At 43.2% G+C, this 9,228-nt stretch overlaps 1 long non-coding RNA gene across 2 annotated transcripts; it reads left to right on the forward strand.

The window, feature by feature from the left end:
* Nucleotides 1-692: 692 nt before the first annotated feature.
* On the forward strand, nucleotides 693-5,066 carry LOC109768288 (uncharacterized). Of its 2 annotated transcripts, XR_006669883.2 has the most exons (3): nucleotides 693-1,359; nucleotides 1,540-1,625; nucleotides 2,023-5,066. It is a non-coding gene; the product is annotated as an uncharacterized lncRNA (long non-coding RNA). The 2 variants fall into 2 exon arrangements; XR_006669882.2 differs by having other exon boundaries at nucleotides 1,540-5,066.
* The last annotated feature ends 4,162 nt before the right edge of the window (nucleotides 5,067-9,228 follow it).

Consider the following 9,228-nt stretch of genomic DNA (forward strand, 5'->3'; position numbering starts at 1 on the left):
GCGGCGGCTGCGTGCGCTCGCGGCCGTCAGAGGAGGAGCGGCTGGCGGTGGCGGCGGTCCGAGCTCTCGTCATGTGCAGTTGTTTCGACCGGCGATAGCGTCCTTAACAGTGAGTTCGTGGTCGATGCCTCCTGGCGAGAGACGGCGTGCTCGATCCGTGGCTGAGGACGGCGGCCGCCAGCAGGAGGTTGGAGGTGGAGGATGCCAGGGTGGCGACGGAAAAATTGGGGGTGGGTGGAGAGTGGGAGGATCTGCAGCAGATCGTCCGATTAGATCATGGGGGACGGGTAGTCATGCACAGAAGGAAATCATGTGCGTGATTTTAGGATCGGGACCGGCCGTAACCTCGTCAGGTATTGCACGTAGTAGAGATAGAGATGTTTATGGGCATTTGAACAACCCATCCAAAGATTACGTGATGTTTCCCTTGTAAGCATAAGCAATAATTTTTCCCATCCAAAGATTACGTGTAAGCTAAGCAATAATTTTTCCTAGGTGGACTATATTTTTTTTCGCCGAACGTGAAGGGCAGTTTTCGTCTGCCCCTCCTTTGGCTCTTTTAATAGTATAATAGATAATAGAGAAATAGAGATTATTTACGAAACATTAGAAGCAGAGATTACTAATATGAAACAAGACCGCCAGTTGTAGGCCATCCCCTTCGCCTCCCTCCCTTCCTCCCGCTAGCCCCCGCCTCCATTCTCTCTTTCTCTGCTATATTCGCCCCCCCCCCCCCCCCCCCCCCCCCCCCCCACCTCTGACTCTGGCCGACGCCATCCGGCTCTCGCGTCGGCCGCCACCAGCGCGGCTCCGACCTTGTCTACCCTGTTGACCCCGCAACACCTCCTCGCCGTTCCATCCCTGCGACTAACCCTAGCCGCCGACTTGTGCTGCGAGAAGTGAGGAGGGGAGTGGGGAGGCCGCGTCGCTGAGTGGGTGGAGCGGCTGTGGGAGGCCCCCGACTCGTGGAACGATGACGCCGCCGCCATTGCGGAACCCCGTGGCAGGGCGTTGCTACCTTGCGGCAGCGAGGAGCGGCGCAAGGCCATGCCCTGCATCGAGGAGGAACATCGCCTTTGCCCCGATCTGGATCCGTTCCCGTCGCTAGATCAATGGAGGGGGACCTCCACCTTCGTCGTTCTTCTCCCTCTCCGACCTCCCGTAGTCGTGCTCCACGGATCTGGCCGTGGACACAACCGACGCAGCTTCCCTGGCCACCACCAACGACGCCAGCGAGGTGGACATGGTTGTCGCCGCTGAATCCATGGAGGAGCTCACCCCGGCCTTCTCCTCGTTTTCCTCCACGGCCGCGTCTCCTGATCCCTGGTGGTGGTTTGCTACGGGTAACGACGGGCAATGGTGAGTTCATCCCCTCCTCCTTCCTCCTCTCTGCTCTACATTTGATTGGGGATTACGTGTGTAGTATACGTGCTGGTTGGCAAAAGTTCAGAGTTTTGGTTTGGATGCCGGCATACGTCTGGGCTATTGTCTTCTCTGTCAGCGTTGAGCTATCACTTGTTACTGACTTGGGTTGTTCAGCAAGGTGATCGATTCATGGAGTTTCTGGTGAAAATCAGACATTAGCCCAATCTGTTGGATAATATTCCTGTGGCCTCGATCAAAATGTAAGTGTTGTACTCTTGTAGAACAATATTAAGAGGATGTGATATCAGCTAGCTGAATTATTTCTAACTCCTGCATAAAAGGATTTAAGTTGCCATCCAAATGATCGAAACACAAATGAGCCTGTAATATCATAATCAATTTGTCTCTCCGGTACATGGTTATCGACGTGTAGATTTTTGGTAAGCTTATACTGTCGATCTTCTGGTAAGGTGACCCTGTCAATACTAATACCAGTTTTGTGTGTGCATGCATGTTCTTGTCATCTCAACTAAATCTGGGTGGCCAAGTATGCGTGCAGTTTAAACACTTCCTATAATTATGAGTGCATGCATGCATGTGATTTTCTACACTATGTGTCACACACCCAGACTTTACGAAAATGTGATCTATTTTCAGGCAAGCAACGGCAGGCGTAGTTTAGACACTTCCTATAATTATGCTTCTCTCAACTGCTCGTTTCTCCTCCGTGGGTCAGAGCATTTAGATGGCCAGTGGTGTTCATGGCGGATCGACGGAGGGTGCCTTTCCTTTGCAGAATTGAGCGCAGGTTCCTTATCATAGTACAGACATTTTGAAAACATTATGTTTCCTGCCAGCACATTACTTGAGGTATAATTATACTATGCATATTTAGCAGATACTATATACTGTTTGAGTAATAAAAATTTCATACTTCAAATTACATATCAGCTTTAGATTGTTTCCTTAAAAACTAAGAGATCTTTATTTTGACGAAAATGCAAGATTGACTTTTCATTCATGAAGGTATGGTGTGTCTCAAAAATACGTGAATTGTATGCATACAACGGGCCACAAGGACCAAAAAACTCTAATCCGGCTCCCTCGGTCTTTGAATCAGCTGGTTAAAAACCAAGAGATCTTTTGGGGTTTGTAGTAGTGTTATTTACTAGAGTAGCCATGGTCCTTCAGAAATTAGAAGTGTTAGCAAAACAAAGTTGAACAACTGAAGCTATTTCCCTTAGCATTGTCTACGTCTACTTGACCTTTCATGGAAATCTAATGTAAACATCATGCAACATGCGATTGTTCTAGAAACCGGCGATTGTTCCGTAGAAAAGCACGTGGGTTGGTTCTATTATGTTCATCGGAAAGTCTGTATAGAGGAGTTTGGACCGAGAGAATGACATAGATTTGCGTGACTTTCCCTGTCTTTCAAGGTAGGTGCCTCCACCCCTTCCAAAAGCCGGTTCACAAGATGCGGATCCAACTCCGTGAATTAGTTTCTGTTGTTACTTGCATCTTGCTTGCATTTTTTTCCTTGCATTTCCTGTTTTCCCTATCATCTGCTTTATAGAAGTTGCTACATCAAATTAAGTAAGTACATTCTCCTTTCTTGTACAAGTTTATCCTATTTCGTTCATCAGAAGTCTGTACAAATGAGATGGGGCTAAGAAAGTGACGTATATTTGCTTGAGGTTTTGAATTATTTTCTGCTTTCTGGTTTGCATGCCATACTGTTTGATTACCGAGGAAAATTAGTGGTGAGCATCTCGATCAAAAAGCTCATGCATTTGCCGTAATCCACGGTAGTTTATTGCAATCTGATCTGCATGGTAGAAAACGCTCATATTTGATTTTGTTCTGTGCTTGCCAACAGTAATACCTTGGGATATGCTTTTATCATAAATGTAAAGATTATTGGTGATGCTTTGTTACAGGATATGTGCCCCGCGCGTTGCAGCGGGATTTTGCATGAAATAAAAATTGCATTGAAGTAATCGACCTAGCTAGTGTCTTTATAGTTTCTGCTGTAGTAAGATAATCTGTTTATCAGTATTTTACAAATAAATAAATAAATGCATGTATCTACGTATAAGTTCAAATTTGGACGAAAACAAAATAAATATGAAAGCACGCCTCACTTTTCTTTCATAGAGCACTTGAGTATGAAACGAACGCCTATGAGTTGCATGCATGGGTCAGTTTTTTGTCTTGATTAAAACACTCACAGCAGTCACTACATGCATTTGCATGCATGTGGCCGTTAGTAAATGTGTTGTTTGTGCATCAGCTCTAGTGTGTAGATCGAATGGATATTGTTGATTGATCTAGTATATCCAACGGCTAAATTAATTCGGGTGATGTGGCTTAAGGAGAAGCAAGAGAATTCCTAGTAGTGGGGGCTAGCTATTTAGATATAGTAGATGTGGAGAGGCTTTTTGCAATGCAATTCAAGGCAGATCATAGATTACGTGGCTAAGCACCTCAATTATATTGGTAATTGTTCATTGTTTTATTTAGATTAAAATGGTTTATGTATTCTACCGAAACAGTCAAATGCCATGTTAATTTCAGAACCATTTCTAATTTAGTGTTGTGCTTGCACGTATTTATGACTAAAATAAAATTTCAAACCAAAACCGAGCCACGGTTTGTATTTAAGTGTTGGATAATGGATGTTTCAATCGCTAAATTTAAACTAAGTCTTGTGATTAAATTGTGGCCTCTAAGATTGTGTCATGTAATCGTAAGTCCAATGAGCAATCAATTTTATTTAATTTGAATTAAGACGGTGGGATGCACATTATTTATAATCCTTATATATAGACACATTGCAACGCACAGGCTCTTTATCATTGCAACACGGTGGGATGCACATTATTTGAATTAAGACGATTGTGTCTTGATTTATCGCATTGCAACACAGGCTCTTTATCATGAAATATATGTAGCCTACAATATTGTGAGTGTTATCTCTCCTTCAAGAGATGTAGCCTTCAATACTTTACTAGACCTTCTGTAGACAATAAAGGATAGAGAGGACATGTTCTTTTTAGTTTTGTTAGTGAGAAATGGGAGTGACACACATGGAGAGATAGAACAGCCGTGAGACTTGTGTGTTGCTGCTTGATCTGCTCGGTGAGTGAGGAGGTGAGAAACAGCGACATGGAGCTACATTGGGTTTGCAATTTAGGGAATAGGAACCATCTGATGTATATCTTAAAATAAACCGGAATCGTTAGAATGACTTGAAAATTAGAACTACCCTATAGTTTGGGCCCTTTTAGATTATTACTGATACACAACCTTTGTACCAAAATTCTATCTACAGTTACTATAGTCCTTGACTGTGAAGCAGCAACGATGTATCTCAAACTTTGGTTATTTGTGTAATAAGTTGCTGATGTTTTTTTTGTGATGCATGTAGCTTTCAGCTTGCCAGGCTTTCAAATCTTCAAGTGCCCAACGCCCTAGGCTACTATGGAAGTTGTGGAGGTTATGTAGTTGTCGGTACTAGAAGCGCTCATTCTGTATGTATAGCGAGGTCACTTTATTTGTTCTGGGCTTATTTCTGAATATGTTTATGTGTTAAGATCATGGGCATGTATAGATTATAAAATTATTTTGTTTCTAAAGTGAAATATTTTCTATCTATTGATAATAAATGTAGGTTGCCTGCTGTCTCTTTTCTAGGTTAACGTTGCTTCATGTTGTATCATGTGATGTGAAATTTATACTGTAGTTCAAGTCGCTTTGCAGCAATTGCAACTCTGTATTCATGAAAAAAATATTGTATGTTTAAAATTTTACTACAAGTTTATGGTTGTACTTCCTCCGTCCCAAAATTCTTGTCTTAGATTTATCTAGATACAGATGTATCTAACACTAAAACATGAATAGATACGTCCGTATGTAGACAAATCTAAGACAAGAATTTTGAGACGGAGGGAGTAGTTACAATTGTGCAACATGGACGCAAGCAACGGACAAGGAAAATGATGTGGTGGATACTTTCAATTAGCAACCTATTTCCCTATAGCAGTGTACCTGAATTATGTATGATGAAATTTTAGTTATATTATTATTTTCAATAAAGGGTGTTTTTTTCTAAATTTAATCATTTGTTTTCATAGTTGCTTGCATTTAGGAGGTGAAAACGGTGAGTGAAGAGTGATTTTGTGTTGCAAAAAAGTTGACTATGTTTCATTAAATTATGTCACCCCGTGTGCATGTGGATCCTCAAAAAGGTTATGTTTGACATAATATTTTTGTTTTATGGTAATACACAACATTTAACTATGTTACAATGTGATAATCCCTCATGAGACATCGGATCTACCTTCTTGGCCTAGGGGGCGTCACGAGCAGCGCATGCCTCGTCCCCTGTGATGACGGTGGCAGCAACATGAACACGGGAGGAGGGGATTAGCGCGAAGAGGCGGCATGTGAAGGAGAGAAGACACCATCGCGAAGATGAGGTGGGCGTCATCCAGTTTTAAAGGGGAGGGATCCATCGAGAAATTTCATGCTATGGCGGGAAACCGAGTGGGAAAGGGATGGTCATGCAGGAAAAGTGAAGGGTGCGTCGTGGGTGGGTTTTTTGTGTTTGGGAGCACGTGTTAGTTCGGACAAAAACATTTCTTTCGTTTTGCTTCTGGTATGTACTGGGTGGGGTTTTTGTGTTTGGGGCCGCGTGTTAGTCTGGACAATAACATTTCTTCTCCACATATGGGCTAGATTTTGGGGAGACCCAGATGGTTGAATGTTGGGTCTGAACACGTCTGAATATATGAGGTAAAAATGAGCTTTGACCTTGAAGGCAACCTTAATCATTTGTTTGAATAATTTATATGCATTGTAGCCCGTAGCACGCACGGGCATTCTACTAGTCACACACACACACACACACACACACACACACACATATATATATATAAAAGAGCGTTTAGATTACTAAATAGTGACCTAAACGCTCTTATATTAGTTTACGGAGGGAGTATATATCATAGACGACCTTATTTATGGCCATGCATGACACATAGTAGTATAGCATTTATTATATATATATATATATATATGTTACGGTATCTACCTATGTTACTGCTTCTTTTCCACATCATCATATTTTGTATTCCCAGGTGCAATATACCGGCTATGATACCCCCACTATGGCCACCCTAATAAGGCTGGTCGTAATATGGGAGTATCAAGCGGTATGATGCATGCCAACTAGACTCTTTGGATGATGTGGCACACAGTTAAATGATGAAAGAGAGGGTGTGTGGTATCATATCATGATACCGTATCATATTAAATGTTGTACTACTTTGTGTCATGCATGGTAATTAATAAGGAACCTAAGATACTAATTTATGATACTATGCATGCACGCATTACGGAGGTATTGCTGATCATATACTAGTATCATGCATATATACTCCCTCGTTTCCGGTTTATAGGCTTATCCCAAAATTTTAGTTTTTCCATTTTATAAGGCTCAATTTGGTTGTTCCCCATCAGATGTCCAGATTCCAAGGTGCATTAAATCATTGCATGCAAGTATTAAGAGAAAGTTGACCAATGCATATACTTTATATATGCATGCATGTATTGCAATTAACACATTGGAAAACATAAATTTTTGAGGAAAACAAAAGCATTAATTGGGTGTTTTTGCAAACTACAAAAAGCATTCCACCAGTCACCATCTACCTTGGTTGGTGAGATTTTTGAATCGAGCCCTATAAGGCTGGTTGTAATGGGGAGTATTATATATACTGGTAGTATCATGCATATATACGATAGTGTAGCTAGGATACTACTTTCGTAATGCATAGTATCATAAGTTAACATCTTAGGTTGCCTTACTAATTGTCATGCATCACACAAAGTAGTAGTACAACATTTAATATGACACGGTATCATGATATGATACCACATCCTCTCTTGTGTGCCACATCATCCATAAAGTCTAGTTGGCATGCATGATACCGCTTATGATAATACCATTACAACCAGCCTAAACCGGAAATGAGGGAGTATGAGACTAGACAAAATGGAGAGTAGTACACTAGTAACATACACATATCCCTAGACTATATATGTTACTACCTTCATAGTGGGTAGTAACATAAGTGTAGTGTCATGCAAAGCTTCATTTCTTAGGTTACAGACTCATATTGCATTGGGACATGTGATGCTACAGTAACTAGCTAAGTTGCTGAAACTATCTCTCTCCTCATTAACTTATTGCCACATAAGCAAGTTTGCTGAGTTGGAATCGGTGTTACTGCTGAAGTTACTCCCACTGTGGCTAGTCTGATACTAGCTAGTCGTCTATGATATACTAGCTACCTCACTAAGAGCATGCATGGTTAATAATACACCCAAGGGTCGGCAATAAGAAGTTGCCATTGTTGGGAAACGTAGTAATTTCAAAAAAAATCTACGCACACGCAAGATCATGGTGATGCACAGCAACCAGAGGGGAGAGTGTTGTCCACGTACCCTCGTAGACCGAAAGCGGAAGCGTTATAACAACACGGTTGATGTAGTCGTACGTCTTCACGATCCGACCGATCCAAGTACCGAACGCATGGCACCTCTGAGTTTAGCACACGTTCTGCTCGATGACGTCCCACGAACTCCGATCCAGCAGAGCTTCGCGGGAGAGTTCCGTCAGCACGACGGCGTGATGACGGTGATGATGTTGCTACCGACGCAGGGCTTCGCCTAAGCACCGCTACGATATGACCGAGGTGGATTATGGTGGAGGGGGGCACCGCACACGGCTTGGAACAATCAACTTGTGTGTCTTTGGGTGCCCCCCCTCGCCCCCGTATATAAAGGAGCAAGGGGGGAGGTCGGCCGGCCTTGGTGTACCCCAAGGAGAGGAGGAATCCTCCTCCTAGTAGGAGTAGGATTCATCCTTTCCTAGTCCTACTAGGAAGGGGGAAGGGGGAAGGAAAGAGAGGGAGAGGGAGAGGGAAAGAGGGGCCGCGCCCCCCTCCCCTAGTCCAATTCGGACTCCTCATGGGAGGGGGCGCGCCACCTCCTGGGCTGCTGCCCTCTCTCTCCCCTCAGGCCCACTAAGGCCCAATACTTCCCCGGGGGGTTCCGGTAACCCTTCCGGCACTCCGGTTTTCTCCGAAACCATCTGGAACACTTCTGGTGTCCGAATATAGCCATCCAATATATCAATCTTTACGTCTCGACCATTTCGAGACTCCTCGTCATGTCCTTGATCATATGCGGGACTCCAAACTACCTTCGGTACATCAAAACACATAAACTTATATTACCAATCGTCACCGAACGTTAAGCGTGCGGACCCTACGGGTTCGAGAACTATGTAGACATGACCGAGACACGTCTCCAGTCAATAACCAATAGCTGAACCTGGATGCTCATATTGGCTCCTACATATTCTACGAAGATCTTTATCGGTCAAACCGCATAACAACATACGTTGTTCCCTTTGTCATCGGTATGTTACTTGCCCGAGATTTTATCGTCGATATCTCAATACCTAGTTCAATCTCGTTATCGGCAAGTCTCTTTACTCGTTCCGTAATGCATCATCCCGCAACTAACTCATTAGTTGCATTGCTCGCAAGGCTTACAGTGATGTGCATTACCGAGAGGGCCCAGAGATACCTCTCCGACAATCGGAGTGACAAATCCTAATCTCGATCTATGCCAACTCAACAAGTACCATCGGAGACACCTGTAGAGCACCTTTATAATCACCCAGTTACGTTGTGACGTTTGGTAGCACACAAAGTGTTCTTCCGGTATTCGGGAGTTGCATAATCTCATAGTCATAGGAACATGTATAAGTCATGAAGGAATCAATAGCAA

The sequence above is a fragment of the Aegilops tauschii genome, chromosome 2 (assembly GCF_002575655.3).
Source record: "Aegilops tauschii subsp. strangulata cultivar AL8/78 chromosome 2, Aet v6.0, whole genome shotgun sequence".
Lineage (NCBI taxonomy): Eukaryota > Viridiplantae > Streptophyta > Magnoliopsida > Poales > Poaceae > Aegilops > Aegilops tauschii.